Source organism: Oryctolagus cuniculus, chromosome 14 (genome assembly GCF_051225735.1).
Source record: "Oryctolagus cuniculus isolate XC-2025 breed Fujian yellow rabbit chromosome 14, ASM5122573v1, whole genome shotgun sequence".
Taxonomy (NCBI): domain Eukaryota; kingdom Metazoa; phylum Chordata; class Mammalia; order Lagomorpha; family Leporidae; genus Oryctolagus; species Oryctolagus cuniculus.
The window spans coordinates 88516901-88537138 of NC_142880.1; positions in this window are offsets into that span (position 1 = coordinate 88516901).

Sequence of the window (20238 nt, forward strand, 5' to 3'; positions counted from 1 at the left end):
TTTGAAGATTTATTTATTTATTTGACAAGTAGAGTTAGAGAGAGGGAGAGACAGAGAGAAGGGTCGTGCACCACTGGTTCACTCTCCAAATGATTGCTGGAGCTGAACCGATCCAAAGCCAGGATCCAGGAGCTTCTTCCAGGTCTCCCACGTGGGTGCAGGGGCTCCAGGACTTGGGCCATCCTCCACTGCTTTCCCAGGCCACAGCAGAGAGCTGGTTTAGAAGTGGAGCAGCTTGAACAGACACCCATATGGGATGCTGGTACCTCAGGTGGAGGCTTGGATCTCTATGCCCCAGCATCATCCCTAGGACTACAGTTCTTAAAACACTAAGAAGTGGCCGGCGCCGTGGCTCACTAGGCTAATCCTCCGCCTTGCGGCGCCAGCACACCGGGTTCTAGTCCCAGTAGGGGTGCCGGATTCTGTCCTGGTTGCCCCTCTTCCAGGCCAGCTCTCTGCTGTGGCCGGGAGTGCAGTGGAGGATGGCCCAAGTGCTTGGATCCTGCACCGCATGGGAGACCAGGAGAAGCACCTGGCTCCTGGCTTCGGACTGGCTGTGGCAGCCAATGGAGGGTGAACCAACGGCAAAGGAAGACCTCTCTGTCTCTCTCTCTCTCTCACTGTCCACTCTGCCTATTAAAAAAAAAAAAAAAGAAAGAAAGAAAAAAAGACTAAGAAGACAATTCCACTGTCTGGAATTTATTTTGCAAATATTCTTCCATATTTTTAAATTGACATTCACATTGTTTCGGATAGCTACAGAATAACAATCTCCATGTCCATCAATAGGAGACACATTTAATTCGGGTCTATCTATGGCCCAAATGATAGATAACCATAACATATTTACCTATATGAAAAGGTCATCAAGATTTATTATTAATTTCAATAAACAGCAAAGTGTGAAACAATGAATATTTGTGTCAGCATGTGAAAAAAGGAATACTTATTTTGTCCATTCTATTGGTATATTTTAAGTATTTCCCAAGGATATATAAGAAACTAATAATAGTGTTTGCTTATTGGAAGATTAAGTAAATGACTTAGAATAAAAATTTTTCATACTTTATATAAAGCTTCATGCATTTATTTATTTTTATTTGAAAGGCGGAGGGACAGAAACAGAGAGAGAGAAGAGAGGGCGAGAGAGAGAGACTGATCTTCCATTCACTGGTTCACTCTCGAAATGCCTGCAACAATCAGATATGGGTCAGGCAAAAGCCAGGAGCCATCTATACCTCCCACCTGGGTAACTTGCATGCAGTTTCAGGCTCCTGGCGTTTGCCACCCACTGCCTCCCAGGATGGCATTACCAGGCAGCTGGTTCTGCAGAAGAGCAGGTGGGACCTGAACCAAGAACTCCAATTTGGGATGTGGGCATCAGAAGTGGCAGCTTGACCTGCTGTACCACAACATCCATCCCTATCCCTGTGTAAGTTCTCATGTTTGAACCATGCAAATAGCGCTTTTATTCCAAAATCACGTGACAACAAAGATCCAAACTCTGCAAATGGAGCGCTGCTGTAATTGATACAGAAAAGTGAAGGCAGATCCCATTATGTATAGCATATGATAAAGAAACCATAGCAAGTCAGTGAGAGGAGTCCGAGTTCCAGTCTGGCGTGGGAGGAGCTTGAAAGTCGTCACTTCATCCCAACGACAAGTAAATTGACTGGACGAACTACAAAATCAGCAACTCGTCTTAGATACCTTGGAGAAGGGAGGTCATGGTGCAAATCACAGCCCTGAAAATTAGAGACAGACAGATTGAGAGAAAAACAGAACTTACCAGAGCAGAAACCTCCACAGAAAGTAGTGCTGAGCAGGAAAACATGAATGGTGGCTGATGAACTGCTGGATGTTTTGCGGGAAGAAGCGTGTGCAGGAAGAACTCCTGGCCACCTGGCTGCAGGAGGACCTGCAAACCTTGGGTAGCTTTACCACTATGAACTCTAGCGGGAACTCCTAGTCAATAGCAGAGGAAAACTCCCTCATATGGTGGCTGAGGAGCAGAAAGGTGCCACTTTAAAAATATGCCAGGTCATTCAGCACCTGCCTTCAACATGTACACTACAGGAGTTTTACTGAAGTCTAACAAAACTGGAAGAAGGGAAGGATACACCTACTTGCCTTCTGGCCATCCTCTCTTCCTGAGAAGCACTGGCTGCATTCACAGTCCAGGGCCTTGCCTTAGGCTCACTAAAGACTAGGACCTAATAGCAGGACTGGAGACCACTTTCCCTACCTACCCCTTCCTACGGGATTACCAAAGAACTATTTACCTAAGTTCCTTCTGCCCGGTGCCTTGTGTTAGGCTTGCAGCAAACAATTGTGAGGCAAAAACCCAGTCTGAAGAAACAGAGCCTCAGAACTAAACTCAGATATGGCAGATATGTTAGAATTATCTAACCAGAAATTTAAAACTGTGATTAAAATGCTCTAATGGAAAAAGTAGACAATGCAAGGAAGGTAAGCACAAAGATGGAAATTCTTACAAAGAATTAAAAAGCAGTGCTAGAGTTAAAAACGCTGCAGCAGAGGTGAAGGATGCCTTTGATGGGCTGATGAGCAGATGACACATAGGTGAGAAGAAAAATCTCTGTGCTTGAGTATCTAGAAATAGAAATTTACAAACTGGAAAAGCATTAAGAAAAACAACTGAAAAGAAAAGAAAATCAATCAGAACAGTGGGACAACTACAAAAGGTCTTGTATATCTGCAGTGGGAATACCAGAAGAAACAGTGGGAGAAACGAACAAAAAAGAAAACATTTCAAGCAATAATGACTAAGAATTTTCCCCAGATTAATGTCACACACCAAACTTCAGGTAATCCAAGAAGCTCAAAGACCACCGAGAATAATAAATACAAAAAGAAAAAAAGGTGTATCTAGACATACCATATTCAAACTCCAGAAAATCAGAGATAGAGCCGGCGCCGTGGCTCAATAGGCTAATCCTCCACCTTGCGGCGCCGGCACACCGGGTTCTAGTCCCGGTTGGGGCGCCGGATTCTGTCCCGGTCGCCCCTCTTCCAGGCCAGCTCTCTGCTATGGCCAGGGAGTGCAGTGGAGGATGGCCCAGGTGCTTGGGCCCTGCACCCCATGGGAGACCAGGAAAAGCACCTGGCTCCTGGCTCCTGCCAGGATCAGCGCGGTGCACCGGCTGCAGCGGCGGCCATTGGAGGGTGAACCAACGGCAAAAGGAAGACCTTTCTCTCTGTCTCTCTCTCTCACTGTCCACTCTGCCTGTCAAAAAAAAAAAAAAAAAATCAGAGATAAACACAAAATCTTGAAATAAACCAGAGGAAAAACAAATCCTTTACCTACAGGAGAACAAAGTACATCTGACTTCTCGTAAGCCACACGAAGTGAGGGCAGAGTGCAGTGAGATACATAAAATGTTGAGGGGGGCAAAAAACCTAACTAGAATCCTGTACACTTAGAAATTATCCTTCAAGAATGAAAACGGGTGGACAGTTAAAACAACACTTGGGATATCCATATCCCAAAATAGAGTTCCTGGTTCAAGTTAGTCCCAGCTATTCCACAGCTTCCTGTTAATGCACACCCTGGGAGGCATAAGGTCATGGTTTAAGTGGGTTCCTACCACTCACGTGGAAGACCTGATGGAGCTGCTGACTCCTGGATTTGGCCTGGCCCAGCCTGGCCACTTTGAACATTTGGAAAGTGAGTCAGGGTCAGCGCTGTGGTAGCGGGTAAAGCCACCGCCTGCAGTAACGGCATCCCATGTGCGTGCCTGTTCGAGACCCGGCTGCTCCACTTCCGATCCAGCTCTTTGCTACGTCCTGGGAAAGCAATAGAAGGTGGGCCTGAGTCCTTGGGCCCCTGCACCCGTGTGGGAGACCCAGAAGAAGCTCCTGGCTACTGGCTTTGGATCCACTCAGCTCTGGCCATTGTGGCCATTTGGGGAGTGAACCAATGGATGGGAGACCTCTCTCTTCCTCTCTGCCTCTCCTTCCTTCTGTAACTCTGCCTTTCAAATAAATCTTTAAAAAAAAAGTAAGTGGATATTTTCCATCCACTTTCTCTCTGTCCCTTTCTCTCTTTCTCTGTCACTCTGCCTTTCAAGTAAATAAAATAAATAATTTTAAAATAAGAAATTCTAACAGAAGTTCTTCAAAGACAAGGCGAATGCTATGGGTCAGAAACTCAGGTCTTCATAAAGAGAGGAAGCACCTAAGAAAGAATGAGAGCTAAGTGACATCAGGGGGTACACCTAGTCTGATACAGCATAGCCAGCAGTGGTCTCGAGTGGAACAACCAAATATAGGGCCAGCCAGTTGCACAGCGACGTGAAGAGTTGCAAGGCAGGAGGCAGCTGCATCAGGGCTACAGCTCCCTGCAAGGCTTCTCTTCTGCGCATGTGTCACCAGGCCAGTACCAAAACCACGCAACCCTGGGAAACTTTCCCTTGAAAGCTGAACAACCACTGCAGGGCTCACACTAGGAAAATGAAACATTAAATTAGTGTCTAACAGATATTGCCTATGAGTAACGATTGATTCGTTGAGAATTATGTAATAAGAAGCACACACACGAACTTTCTTTGATGCAACAAATGGTGGCACAATGAGAGAAAGCCACCTTTTAGAGAACCAGGACATTGCCTAGGGGCTGAAATGAAATACAGCCGTCCTGCGCAGAGCCGGGCTGTCTTGATATTCCTGTTTGTCATTCTGCCTCTTGCCTCTATCTGGACCGATCTCCCACTCCCTTTAAATGTACCGTAGCTGGCACTACCGGGTCTCCCTACTCTCAGCCAAGGGCACCTTGGTGTGACTAATCACACAGAAGAGCTGACTGAGCGCCTCTCCCAAGTCGGTTCATGTACTGTGCTGACACTGAAGTGGAGAAGAGCTGCATGCTGTGTTCCCAGTTTGCAGGTGGGAGACTTGGGCTAGGCCTGGGTGGCTTTGCACGAGCACCTGAAATCACAGTGCAGCCAGGTCCTGACAATCAAAGCTTGAGTGTCGGAAAGACAATGGCTTCTCTTTGTTGCAAACAAAGTTCCCTTAAAAGTTCTGCTTTTCTGAAAAAGATCTGTCTTGTGACTCTCTTGTAGAACTGAATCATCCATGACAAGCAGGTCAGAGATCCAATTTTAGGTTCAGCCTGGGACACCGACCATGCCCGGGAGCACCTAGTCTCTGTGCATGAAGACCTACAAGGTGGAAGTCAGCATCCCCAAGGTCATGTTTCTGGCAGCTCAGGGTGAAGGAAGCACTCATCGCACAGTGACTCTCCCAGCTGTGTTTGCAGCCATGGAAGCTAGACCTCAGCTCTCAGCAGAGGTGTGCTGGAGTATATTTGTTGATAGTGGTATCTTGTTTGTATTGTTAATAAAGCGTCTTGTTTTTAAAAAGTGTAAACCCATGGTTATGTAGCCAGCGTTGTTGCACAACAGGTTAAACCACTGCCTGTGACACCCGCATGAGCACTGGTTCCAGTCATGGCTGCTTCACTTCTGATCCAGCTCCCTGTTAATGTGCAACAGAAGATAGCCAAGTCCTTGGGCACCTGCCACTCAAGTGGGAGATCTGATTGTAGTCCCAGGCCACTGGCTTTGGACTGACTCATCCCTGGCCTTTTCAATCATTTGGAGAGTGAACCAGAGAATGGATTATCTCTTTCTCCTCCCACCCCTTCTGTGTGTGTGTGTGTGTGTGTGTGTGTGTGGTGTAGTGTGTCTCCCTCTCTCTCTGTAACTCTACCTTTCATACAAATAAATAAATAAATCATTAAAAAGAGAAAATGTTTATTTAAAATATCAAGAATTAATAAGGAAATGGGAGTGATGTAAGTGAAGATGGTGATGATGATGACCATGATATTGTTTATGATAAGGTAGCTAACTTCATCTAACACTCATAATACATCATCCACGGTCCTCTGCACTTCACATGCTATACCTCAGAGTAAGTCTCTTAACAAACTTATAAAGTAACTGATAAAATTTATAACTTAAAATAAGAACACAGAAGTGAGACATTAATTTTGTGGTACATGGATCAATGCACATGGCTATAAAATACTTAAAAATTACCTCCTTCTTTATATCTTATATCAAACTAATTTCTAAGACATTTAGATACTTAAATGCACAAAATGAAATCAGAAAAATGAGAATTTTTAAAATACGTATGATGTCTGATGAGGTAGTATATTTTCTAAGCAAAAATACAATGGAAGAAATCACAAAGGAAAGTATCAATATATCTAGACATCTGTTTTTTGCTTTCTAAGTATCTAAAAGCATAAAAAGTTAGGAAATGCATCATTCAAAAAAGCCAAAAATATTCCTAATAGCTACTATATTTAATAAGTAAAATACTGCTGGCACCGCGGCTCACTTGGCTAATCCTCCACCTGCAGCACCAGCACCCCGGGTTCTAGTCCCGGTTGGAGTGCCAGATTCTGTCCCGGTTGCTCCTCTTCCAGTCCAGCTCTCTGCTGTGGCCCGGGAGTGCAGTGGAGGATGGCCCAGGTGCTTGGGCCCTGCACCTGCATGGGAGACCAGGAAAAGCACCTGGCTCCTGGCTTCGGATTGGTGCAGCGCGCTGGCCGTAGCGGCCATTGGGGGGTGAACCAACGGAAAGGAAGACCTTTCTCTCTCTCTCTCTCTCTCTCTCTCTCACTGTCTAACTCTGCCTGTCAAAAATAAATAAATAAATAAATAAATAAATAAAATACTTATAACAGTCAATAAGAAAAGCAGTAACACTCTGAAAGCAAAAGATCAAAGATTAACAGTGTATAACTCACAAAAGAAAAAATAAATAATTGTCGCTCCCCCTCTTCGTGGAGGAACGACACAGGACCCTGCGCTGTTCTTTCGTCTGCTCGGCCCTCCCCGGGTTTGCTGCTGGTTCTTCCTGGGTTGGCTACTATCCCTTCCACCTCCGTGGAAGGGCAGTTCCCCCTGGCCACATTCCCCACTTCCACAGGGGAGCGGCACACCGCCGGCCGGTTCTCTCGGGGGGCTGCACAGGTGTTCCCCTTAGATGTTCCCCTTAGATGTTCCTGGTGCATGCCGTCTCTCTCCTCCTTTATAGTCCTCCTCCGCCAATCCCAACTCGGCTGCCCACACGCCGAGTACGCTGCTCTCCTCCAATCAGTAGCAAGTCTTACAGTTTATTGGTTGAACTGGAGGCAGCTGTGCGGAAGCTGTTTACTTCTCTCCCAGCGCCATACTGTGGGAGAGCAGACGCATAGAATAAGTCTTAATTCCAGTAACTCAGTCCAGTCCGGATTGCTCCCCACAAATAATAAGGCTATATGAAAAAATAAAGAATAATTATTTTTATGCTGAAACAGATAGCATGTTAACATATATTCATTACCTTATTTTAGCTTAAAAATAATTGTGTATAATGTGTATGCCCAATATTGTGAAGTAAGTAGCTTATGGGATACAAACCCAAGTCTGGCCTACTTTAAACTCATTATTTAATCATAGTGCTAGTGCTGGCGCTGTGGTGTAGTGGGTACAGCCACCACCTGAAGTTCCAGCATCCCATATGGGTGCCGGTTTGAATCCCAGCTGCTCTACTTCTGATCTAGCTTTCTGCTGTGTCCTGGGAAAGCAGTGGAAGATAGCCCAAGTCTTTTAGCTCCTGACCCATATGGAAGAAGCTCCTGGCTCCTGGTTTCAGATCAGCCTACCTCTGGCCAATGCAGCCATCAAGGGAGTGAACCAGCAGATGGAAGGCCTCTCTCTCTCTCTCTCTCTCTCACTCTCTCTCTGCCTCAGCCTCAGCCTCAGCCTCTGCCTTTCTGTAACTCTTTCAAAAAAAAAAAAAAAAACTCTAAAAAACTCATAGCATTCTATTTTCCAATGATGTGCTAAAGCCAACTCCAACTCATTCCAATTTGCAACTTTCCACTCGATATCCACTTTTTTCTGGTTCTGTGTTCAGGGATATTATGTTGGTAACTGAAAACAGGCCATGGTAGTAGTTACATCACAGAACTCAACAAACACTACAAATGAACCCCCAGCCTCGACCCAGAGAGCTAATTGTTAAATATTCACTGGCACAGCACTGAAGATCACCCTAAAGGAACCTGAAATCAAATCAGTTCTAGAATCGGAAGAAAGGAATTTTGTCGAAGCACAATCAATCTGCTATTCTGTTTTCCCCCACTGTCAACCTCATTACTATTCAAAGGAACATGGGCTAACATTAGCGGTAGACACTTTTTTGCCTACAAATTAGCAAGGATTAAAAGGAGAACCAGTGAACTGACTTGAGACACCAAAGGAAAGATATCTGGCAGCATATGTCAAGAGTCTGTAAGGAGTTCCTATATTTCGTTCTATTATTCCACTACTGAAAATCTAGGGGAAACGATCAAAGATGCAGGGAATGACTTATGTATAAGGGCGTTCGTTTCAATACTGTTTAGACTGAATCTTAAAATTTCTTAAAGAGCCAACGCAAGGACCACAGTTAAATAATGTATGCAACAATCATATAATGGGCTATAATGGAGCTATTAAATTATTTTTCCAGGAGCTGGTGTTGCTGCCCAGTGGGTTGAGCCTCTGCCTGTGATGCTCCACTTCTGATCGGGATCCCTGCTAATGCACCTAGGCAAGCAACAGAAGATGGCCCAAACACTTGGGCCCCTGCCCCCCACACAGACACCCGATGGATCTCCAGGCTCATAGCTATGTCCTGTCCCAACACTTGTCATTGTTGCCATTTGGGGAGTGAATTAGCAAATGGAAGATCCTATCTCTCTCACCCTCTCTCTGTAATCCTGTCTCTAAAATAAATAAATTTTAAATGAAAACATATTTTTTCAAATTCAAAAACATTGTTAAGCTTTATGCAGAATGATTCATATATTAGTTAATATGAATATATCTACACACATATAATATGAGAGGTATTAAAAATTTCATAGGAATATGTTTTGTGAAAAAGTTATTCATCAATTTCATAAGTGCGCTAAAATAAGTTAAACTTTTAATTCCCCTTTTCCATGAATTTTTGAAGTTTCCATATATATGAGGAATATATATATGGTTATATATATTATATATAATATATTATAACATATAATATATATATAATTCAAGTACAAAAACATTTTATATAACTCAGTAAAATCTTATCTTCATAGAAAGTCTACACCTAATTAGCAAATGAATATGTCTGTGTGTTAAATGAATACATACGCATATCTTGAATATACATGGATATGTACAGTTAGACATTTTTAAAAACATCAAACACGTGAGGATATATAGCATGCTACAGGTTTAAAGAAAATATAACGTGTCCATTCTTCACATAGTAATTTATAAATTTAATGAAATATAAATATGAAATATAATCCCAGTATAATTTTTCTTTTTTGAATCTGAGTAAATGTTTCTATTGTTCATCTGTGAAAATATGTGGAAATATAAATTACATTCTCATTTAGGAGTTTTAGATCCCAAATTTTATGTAATGAGCATATTACTCTCCATGTGAAAAATACTTACAAACAAAATATAAATGTTTAATACATACTTAATGAGTACTTAATACAATTTGCAGAATGTGTAACCTCTTATATATGTGGATCCTCATGACAAGGAATACACAGAGGGTCAATCCAGAGACCCAGATCTCAACAGAGGGAGTGTGTCTGATAACATGTGGATTCCAGAACATGAGAACTGTGATAGAGCCCTTAGGATCTGTATCTAGATTAGTTTACTTTTCTAGGAATAAACATTAAAACCAAATGCAAGTTTTGCAATAGGAGCAAACTTGTGTACAGGAAATAACATGGAATTTGAAGTCCAAAGACCTTGTTTGAGTCATATCCCCCTCCTCTGCATAGTTGAGTAATGTGGAGCAAGCCAATTAACTGTACTTTTTCTTCCATCATTCACTATGTCCACAAAAATTTACCTCCCCACTATCATACATCAAGTGCTGTCATCATGCTAGAAATCAGCAAAAGCAGAAAAGCCGCCTATATATGGACTCTATATTTTAGTTGCGTGCACTAACAACAGGACAAGTCAAATAAACATTGATATGATTTTAATTTTTTAGGTTGTCAAATGTTATATTTTTTTAAATTTTAAAGGAATATATTAATACATTAGATTCTCAGGGTCATAACAAATGCGTGATAATTCCAGTAACACAATTCTCATCAATTCTCATGTTAATGTGATATTAATATAAAGAACAGATTCATTGTACTTCATAGATACAATTCTAAGAATATAATGATATCTCTTCCCTCCCCCCCTTCTTTCCCTCTTCCCTTCTCTCCCACTCTCTTTGACATAAAATATTTTTAGTTTACATTATAGTCAAAAGCTTAATACTCCACTAAATAAAGAATTCAACAAGTAAAAATCTCAGCAGGAATATAGGCAAGAGCTTTAAACAATAATCATGATGGATTGGGTTAAGATGGCAGAGTAGGGAGGGAGCTTGCTGCTCTAGTCCAGCAGAAGTTAGTTTTAAAAAAGTGGAAAGAGTGCAGTCTCAGGGAAGAGTTAGGGAGAAAACAGCAGCGGTAACTCTATACAAATTTAGGGACACAGTGGACCTACATGGAGGACAAGAACACGCACAACCCAGCAGTCAAGAGCCTGCACACCAGCATTGAAGAGGGAGGTGAGACCAGACGGCTGCAGCCCAAGCCACTGGGGAAAAAATTGCAGGAAGAGCATGGAGGGAATCTGGCTTAAAGCCCTGTGGGAGATAGTGTACCTGCCAATTTAGAGGAAAAAACTAGGATGGGGGTACATTTTCTCTTTCCCCAATCACCCTGAAACGGCATCAGCTGATAGAGAGCTGGTGCCATTTTGGACATACGTAACAGCTGCGTCAGCTCGTGTCTGTGCCCAGCAACCAGCAAAGCAAATGCCTGGGTCTGGTGGGGAGAGCAGAGAAGCAGCTGGGTGCTTGTGACTGTGGGAGGCTTGTGTGCTAGGACTGTGAAAACACTGAGGCTGTGTGGGCAGACTTAGGGTGACTGGGACTTTGGCAGTCACTGTGGGAGGCTCCACACAATCAGGGCTCCCTGGTTCCCTGCTGAGCGACGTTGCTGGGAAGTCTGAGCTTACAATGAGGACTGCACAGATCCTTTGTGTTGTCCTTGTGGTAGAGTGGATGAATAATATACCCACTGGGGCTAGCACCCAGGCACTGGTCTCCTTTGAGGAGAGGAGCTCAGCTGAGGCTATACCAACAGACAAGAACAAACCTCCCCTCTGATAAAAGGAAAAAAAGAGGAGACTTATCACACCAAACCTGAGTGTATCTCCTTAGGCACACCCTGGAGCACTGAACAGAGCTCGTGGGCCACACCCACCACATGCCTATAGGTATTCTCTGAACACACACATTCCACAAGTCCACACAGACATATTCCAAAGACAAAAGCTGCCACAGCATAAAATCAAAGAAGAAACCAACGAGTATCTCTACAAATGTTGAACAACAAACGCACCATTTCAAGAAACAAGAATAAGGAAGACAACATCTCTCCCACTGAGATCCTGAAGCAAACAAGGATGCCCACTCCCACCATTTCTATTCAATATAGTCCTAAAAGATAGATAGGATTAATTGTTAAAGGGATCATATAAATAAGATCAAATGTCTGGTAATAAAAATAGATAGAATTAAAAAGGAGGGAAAGATCCAACTTGGGAAGCAGTCCACACAGCAGACTCATAGAATTACAACATTTTTAAATAGCACTCTGACCTCAGAATCAGCACTTAAGACATTCTGGTCTGGCTGAAAAGCCCATGGGAGCATTTCAGGCATGAAAAGATAAGACACTGTGGAAAAAAAAAAATCCTACATGAAGGATTTCTGTGAGTGAGACCACAGTGGAAAGAAGTGGCCATCAAAGAAGGACGTATTTTACTCTGAAGGGAGGAGAAAACTTCCACTTTGCTTATGGCTTTGTCTAAATACTGATGGAGTTTGTGTCACAAAAGGCTTCCATAGCCTTGGCAGCTCATGGCAAGAGCATCGGGTGATCACTGACATCATAAATAAGAGAAGTAATTGTTAAATTAACAACAGGAGTTACTGTACACTTACTTCACATGCAGGACCTCTGTCCTCAATGAGTTGAATTGTGAGAATTAACTGTAAAACTTGTTCTCAAACAGTGTGTGTGTGTGTGTGTGTGTGTGCACAAATTGTGGAAATCTTTACTTAGTATAGAGTTGGTGTTCTGTGTATAAAGTTAATTGAAAATGAATCTGCCGCTCAATAGGCTAATCCTCTGCCTGCGGCGCCGGCACCCCGGGTTCTAGTCCTGTTCGGGGCACTGGATTCCGTCCCGGTTGCTCCTCTTCCAGTCCAGCTTTCTGCTATGGCCCAGGAAGTGCAGTGGAGGATGACCCAAGTCCTTGGGCCCTGCACCCGCATGAGAGACCAGGAGAAGCACCACCTGGCTCCTGGCTTCGGATCAGCACAGTGTGCCGCCTGCAGCGCACCGGCCACAGCGGCCATTGTGGGGTGAACCAACGGTGTCTCTCTCTCTCACTGTCCACTCTGCCTGTCAAAAAAAAATTAATCTTAATATAGAATGGGACTTGGAATGGGAGAGGGAGGAGTAACTGGGGAAGGAGTGGGGGTGGGGTGAGTATGGTGGAAAGAATCACTATATTCCTAAAGTTGTATTTACAAAATTTGTACTCATTAAATAAAAGGTTTCATTGGGGTAAAAAAAAAAAGTGGGATAGTTGCTCTTTGGGTTTCAAAACAACACCTAAAGATCAAAAGCATGCTTTATAAATTTTCTCACAAGTAATGATAACATTGTTTTATACTACAGTAATCACATTTTATTACACAGCAAATAATAATAATAATAATCTTGCCCGCACTGTGGCAGAGCAGGTTAAAGCCCAGGCCTGCAGTGCTGGCATCCCATATGGGTGCTGGTTCTAGTCTCAGCTGTTCTACTTCTGATCCAGCTCCCTGCTATTGTGTCTAGGAAAGCAGTGGAGGATGGCCCAAGTCCTTGGGCCCCTGCACCCATGTGGGAGACCCGGAAGAAACTCCTTGCTCCTGGATTTGCATCAGCTCTGCTCTGGCTGTTTCAGCCATTTGGGGAGTGAACCAAAGGATGAAAGACTTCTCTCCCTCTGTCTCTGCCTCTCTCTCTGTAACTGTCTTTCAAATATAAGTCTTTGAAAAATAAAAAATAAAACAATCAAATGAAAAGATAACTGTTTTACTCATATCCCAGTAAATTTTAAAATAATCACAGGTCTTTAAAACTATAGTAGCACATCATTCTTAACCATTGGTTTGACAAAGATATAAAACAAGGTTTGACAAAATACATTAGTAGAAATGTTGATATACACAGACATTTATTTCTCTTTTTTAATTTTGTTTTTGATTTAATTTTTCTTTTTAAATTTTAGCTGCCATTTATACAAGGGGGAATATGTAATATTTGTCTTTATGTGTCTGGTTTATTTCACTCAACCTGATGCCCTTCACTTGCATCTGTTTGATGCAAATGGCAGAATTTCATTCATTTTTATAACAATAATACTCCATTGTGTATATATAGCACATTTCTCTATCTGATGATGGACACCTTAATTGATTCCGCTTTTTTGGCTATTGTGAACAGTACTGCTATAAACATGGTGGCGCAGGTATCTCTTTGATGCAATGTTTTCAGGTCTTTTGGGTATATAGTCAGAAGTGGGATTGCTGTATCATAAGGCAAGTTTATTTCTAGCCTGGGAAGAAATCTCTGTATTGTCTTCCATAGTGAGCGCACTACTTTACATTCCTACCAATGGTGTATAAGTTTTTCCCTTGGTCCACATCTTCATCAGGATTTGCTACTCTCTGTCTTTTGTATTTTAGCCATCCTGACAAGGGTGAGGTGATATCTTATTGTGGCTTTGGTTTGCATTTCCCTGATGGCTAGTAATGTTGAGCATTTTTTCACACTTAAGTTGTTCATTTGTATTTCTGCTTTTGAGAACTGCCTGTTGAGGTCCTTGGCCCACTTCTCGACTGGATTGGTTGCTTTTGTGTTGCTGAATATTGTGAGTTGCTGCTATAATCTGGATATTAATCCTTTGTCAGGTGGTTGTAAACATTTTTCCCATTCTGGTGGATGTCTTGTCACCCTATCGATCGTTTCCTTTGCTGTACAGAAGCTTCTGAGTTTGATACAATCCCTTTTGCCTAGTTTTGCTTTTGTTGCCTGTGCTTTGGGTGCCTTATGTAAAAAGTCATCACCTACACAAACATCTTGAAATGTTTCCCCCATATTTTCTTGCAGTCACTTCAAAATCTCGGGTCTTAAATGTAGGTCTTTCCTTGGGTTGATTTTTGTGTATGGTGAGAGGTATGGATCTAATTTTATTCTTCTACATATGTGCATACATGTACACATATACATATACATGTACATATATATTCACAGTTTTAACAACACCATCAAATGATTTTCAAATAGTTAAAATACCCGAAGAAAATGTAACAGAGATTTGGGTGATAGAATGTGTAGACCAGGAGGAGGCACCTGGCTCCTGGCTTTGGATCGGCGCAGTGCGCTGGCCGTGGCGGACATTTGAGGAGTGAACCAACAGAAGGAAGACCTTTCTTTCTGTCTCTCTCTCACTAATTCCGCCTGTCAAAAAAAATGTGTAGAGAAAGGGATAGGTGAGTCAGAGGAGTGAGTTGACCAGAACAGGGAAAGCCTTTCTGCGGTTGTGATTTTCAACAACAACAACAAAAAAATGAACCAGGAAGTTAAACCTGCAAAAAGACCTAAGGGAGAACTTTTAACCCACAAGGCCCAGAAATGAAGAAAGAAGTATATACATACTTCAAAACATTCATGGAAAATTGGAATTAAAAGGTAAGTTTATTTTGTTGCAAGAACATTTTTTTAAATCCATGCACAATTTTTTGTAACATACATTTTCCATGCATTTTTGGGAGTCTCCTTGAATAAGAAGATTTTCATAAATAAAGTAGGTGAGCTAGGGGAAAATGCAGTAGGGGATGAGACTGAAGGGTTAATAGCTGCTGTGACGATTCAATGAGATCCGCTGTGTGAGCAGAGATACAGTGCAGGTAATTACTCTGCGTTAGGGGGAAGCAAGGAAGCAGGGTCACAGAGTCTCTGACATCTTGCATGCTTTACCCAAGCAGGAGAGGTTCTGTGTTAGGACAAGGACAATTTGGCCACTGAGATTTACCTGTGGAGATCCGGCCAGCACCAGTCCATTGTGGGTATAACAGTGGCTACATTGTGATATGTATATGGTGTTATATACCATGTTCATTTCATATGAAGAACCCATCTGGGTTATCAGCTCACCAGCTCCAATGACTGAGCCCTTATGGGGCAGGCATTTCACCCACAAGAGTGAAATATCTGACAACACAGAAAACTGTTAAGGGAGCTTTCTGATTGCAAGGCACAGTACGAAGAGACTGTCCTACAGAAAACTGCATGTCAAGATCTGTGCACTTGTGTATGGGTAACACTGACAATATTTTAAAAACTTTTTTTCACTATAAACAGCAAATTTCATGTATTTAATAGATCTCATTCTAAGAATATAATGATACATTCTTCCCTCTGCCTTCTTTCCTTTCTTTTGTTTTATAATTTTTGCAATAGCAAGATTTCCATCTACTTTATAATCACAGGCTTAATGTTCCACTACATATGGTGTTCAACAAGTAAGAAGTAGAAAGACAACTGTCTCATAGGAATATAGACAAGAATCTAGAATATAGACAAAGCACAAGATTAGACCCTTTCCATCACCTCCACGTACTGCACCCGATAGAATCTTTGACTTGCTTCACATTTGGAGGGGTAGATCACCAGAGAATGATGTGGGAAACTAGACTCCATCACAATCACCCTTTCCCACAGTCTAAGAGGGGAGTCAAATTCGCTTGGTTTAGCATTTGACAGCATAATGCAGGGTTGTCAGACTTGCCTCTCTTCCCAGACCATCACCTCCCTCTGCTACTCTGCTATTAGTCTTGACCTCGTTGCTCTTTCTCCTGTCACTGCTAGTCTATCTATCTCTTCCTGCTGCACCAGTTCACGCTACCCTTTCCTGGGGCAAATTCTCTGCCCAGAAGGGTGGGACATGGAGGGAGGTACTGCTCTGCTCATTTTCCAGGGCTGCAGTTGTCTCAGTGTCTTGGTCTGGAAATACCTGCCTGTCCACAAGCCTCCAGGCACCACAGTCCTAGAACACAGACTCTTTCATAAGCCTTGGGCTCACAGAGTGCATGTGAAACCTACGCAAATTCAAGTGGACTTGAGAGCTTTTCAAATATGCTTTCCTGTTGTTAATCTGCACATTCAATTGCACATCTGGCTTGGAAAATCTGAAGCCACAAGATCAACTCTTCTTACAGTGACTGGTTCCCTGCTGTACTATAGCCAAGTACAAGCATGAGGCTCCAAGAAGGCAACTCCCCTCTCCACTGATTCCACTCTGGACCACAGCTCTTCATGATGGGGATTTGCTGAATTTCAGGGACTTAGATAACATCTAAAGAGATATCTCAACCAAGTGAAAGATGAGAAAGTTAGTTACTATAAATCCATACCGTGTAGGGTGTGCACCTGAACATAAAAGAAAGTCAGCTTTGCCATTAGGCAAAGTCCATCCGCACAAAGCCTTTAGTGCTACGCCAGAAATTAAAGGTGCCAATGTAACCTTCCAGGTTCCACTGATTTCTGGACAGGAAATACAGACCAATTACACTTGGGCTGCTAGGTTCTTGTTGCTAATTGGGAAAGTAATCAAAAAACTGTCTTTAAACAGTCCTTGACTAAGCCATTTGGGTCTTTCTGCTCTTGGCTCAGCTCCTTCGTTTCTTTTCCTTTTTTTCTTTTTTTTCTTTTTTCTTTTTTAGATTTAAAAGCAAGATTTATTAGAGTCAGAGACCTTCAGCCAGAGTGGCATAGAGGGGGGCTCCCAAAAGAGGGAAAAAACCTGAAAGGACCAGTGGCACCCCAATTTCCACTGGGACCACCCCAATTGCCTATAAACCCATCTGACTCCTCACATCCCCCCTCCAGAAGAATGGAACCTAACTTCTGTTAGGGGAACTGGGCGATGATCTCTCTGGTTGCTTCATGCTGAAAGGGGACAACGTTGGGAACTGAAGTCAAGACAGGGTGCCAGCCAGAGGTGGCTTCTCAGGAGGAGGTGGCTTCTCCAGGGTGATGCAGTGCCAGCTTGCAGAAACTGCTTCCATCCGAGGTATCCTGTGCATGGTCATCTAGAATTTTGCTGTTTCAAGTCTGGAGAAAATGAATCTAACAGGCAGTTTAAACTCACAGGGTCTAAAACAAAACATAGAGTATTATTACAGGACCTTAGAAAGGTACTGTCTAAACCACAAGCCAGTTTCCCATTGAGAGGCAAATAGACATTAACAGAGGGGCTTGATAATGATCAGGTGGGCTTTAAGGACTGGCCAGGTATGAGGCCCATGCCAATCTATCTCTTCATATGGGGTACTGGAAGAGACATCATAAGGGAGGTGTGATCCTTCTTAGAGAAGCTACCCTGTTAACTTCCATTACTGGAGGAGAGTTGGCCTGAAGAGAAGGCAGGTGGCATCTTGAAAAGGAAATTTACAGTTCTGCCTGCAATGTTGCTGACTCTACTTGGCAATCCCCTCAACAGTAGTGGTTGCTTTTGGAAGCTAGGCTGAGTGAAGGGCTTTTCATCTCAGAGCCAAAAAGGTCTGTGGCTCTGATCTGGCAGTCCTTTGACTCCAGGGCAGTTCCATTTCCAGTGACCCAACTCTTGGCTGGCAGAGCTGCTAGGGCTCTTCATAAGCTGGCTTCTGCTGAATCCCTGGCTTTCTACATCAAAAACCAATGCAGTGGCCAGTGCTGTGGTGTAGCGAGGAGTAAAGCCACTGCCTGCAGTGCCAGTATGTCACATGGACACTGGTTCAAGTCCTGGAAGCTCCACTTCCAATTCAGCTCTCTGCTATGGCCTGGGAAAGCAGTGGAAGATGGCCCAAGCCCTTGGGCCCCTGAACCCACATGGGAGAACCAGAAGAAGCTCCTAGCTCCTGGCTTCAGATAGGCTCAGCTCTGGCCATTGCAGTCAATTGAGGAGTGAACCAGCAGATAGAAGACCCCCCTCTCTCTCTCTCTTTCTCTCCCTCTCTCTCTCTGACTCTCCTTCTTTCTCTATGTAACTCTGACTTTCAAATAAATAAATAAATCTTAAAAAATGCAGTGGACTGGCCTGTTGGGTCTCCTGATGGCAGATCACTGTGTAAAGCAGCCATTAATTGGCCTGCAACTATCTTTGTGTTGCTTCTGCTGCCTAGCTCCCTCTTCCTCCTCGTTTTTGTTAAAGCAGACCAGAGGAAACCTTTAAGAGGATGTAAGACAAGTGGGTGTTTAGTCTCATCTCTAATCTTTCATGGCCTAAGCTAGGAATCTATACTCACAGGCATGTTCTTATAGTGGTTTTATTGTGATGTAGGCAATGCTCATGAGGAAAGCTATGTCCTTGCTTTAACAAATATGATGACCACCTTATCTATAAAACTCAAAGTCAATAATAAAATTTTCTCTCCCTTTGTTTGGTTTGAAAAGAGAAGATTTGCCTGTTTACTGTGCCCATGGCAAAGTAAATCTAGCTGTGAAATCATGATTTAAGCTCTTCTTTTGGCTATGCTATTATTACAGAAAAATATTAGTTACTTTTATAAAGTCTGAAGATCAAACCATGGAGAGTCCTTCAGAATAGAATCAGTTTCCATCTTGAAAAGAACAAGAAATGTGGAAACAAGTCAGGCTTCCCAGATTGCTTGCTGTCAATAACTTAATGTCAAATAAAATGTCAAGCAATTTTAACTGTCAAATAAACTAACTTAGGAAAACACTTACCAAAAGGTCCAATGTCTTTTATAAATTTTAAGATAAGAATACATGTATTTGGAAGCATTTCTTAAATATCTAACATAAGTGTGACTTGTTTGACCAGCCAGCTGAAGCACAGATATGTATAAAACATTTTTAGTTTCTTTCTGCCAACAAATTTAAAGCATCTGATACAGAGATTTATCTAGGTCACACGAACCAAAAAAAGTATCTTCAATTAATTTAGCAGTTTAAATTCATGAGCAATCTTTTATCTATGGACCAATTAAAACAGAGTTCTTAATAAAATTTTCCCATGTAGACATACAATATGTACACAGATAATGTAACATACAAGATAGGACAGTAAAGCAGTATCAGTAAGTTTCTTAAAATCTGCTTCTTAATTACCATCAATTGATTAGAATTATTTCCTGCTCTTAGTAAACTGAATTAATCATATTTTTGCTCAGTTGAAACGTGTAATCCATTATTGGCTTTATATGCTTACAAAATTTTCCCAAAGTATTGAATACAATAAAGGTTAGGGAAAAAGAGATCCTTTGGAACCTAAAAAAGGACACATTTAAACATAGAACAAACAATATTTTAACTTCATGAGCAGTAAATCTGATTTTTAGTGTTTGGAGAATACAAAACTGCGGGTAACAAGACTTTAAATAGCCAAGTTTAAAATTACAAACTCATTAGCCACTAGAAGAGGCAATTGCTTACTCCACACAGTATTTTGAAGGCACCTGTAAGATTTTATAAAATATTTCTTTTTTAAGGAATATATATATATATATATATATATAGAGAGAGAGAGAGAGAGAGAAAGAGAGAGCAGGAGAGACAGAGAGGAGAGAGGGAGGGGGACAGAGAGAGATTGAGAGAGAGATCTTCCATCTACTCATTCACTCCCCAAATGGCCATAATGGCCAACACTGGGCCATACTGAAGCCAAGAGCCCAAAGCTTCATCCAGGTCTGTCATGTTGGTGGTAGGGGTCAAATACTTGGGCTACCTTCTGCTTCTTTCCCAGGCACATTCACAGAGAGCTGGACCAGATGTAGAAGAGTTGGGACTCAAACCAGCACTCATATGAGATGCCAGCATTGCAGGCAGCAGCTGCTCTGCTACGCCACAACACAGGGCCCAGCTCCTTCATTTCTTCATACTGAAAGTTGAAGTCTTGGTTTCCTAAGAGCTGACTCTTATATTCATTAGATCTTGATTTCATCATAAACAGATTCAGGCTTGTTTGCACTTTGAAAAATTATATCTCTTGAATTTCCATAATTTCTATGCAGTTGAAATCTAAA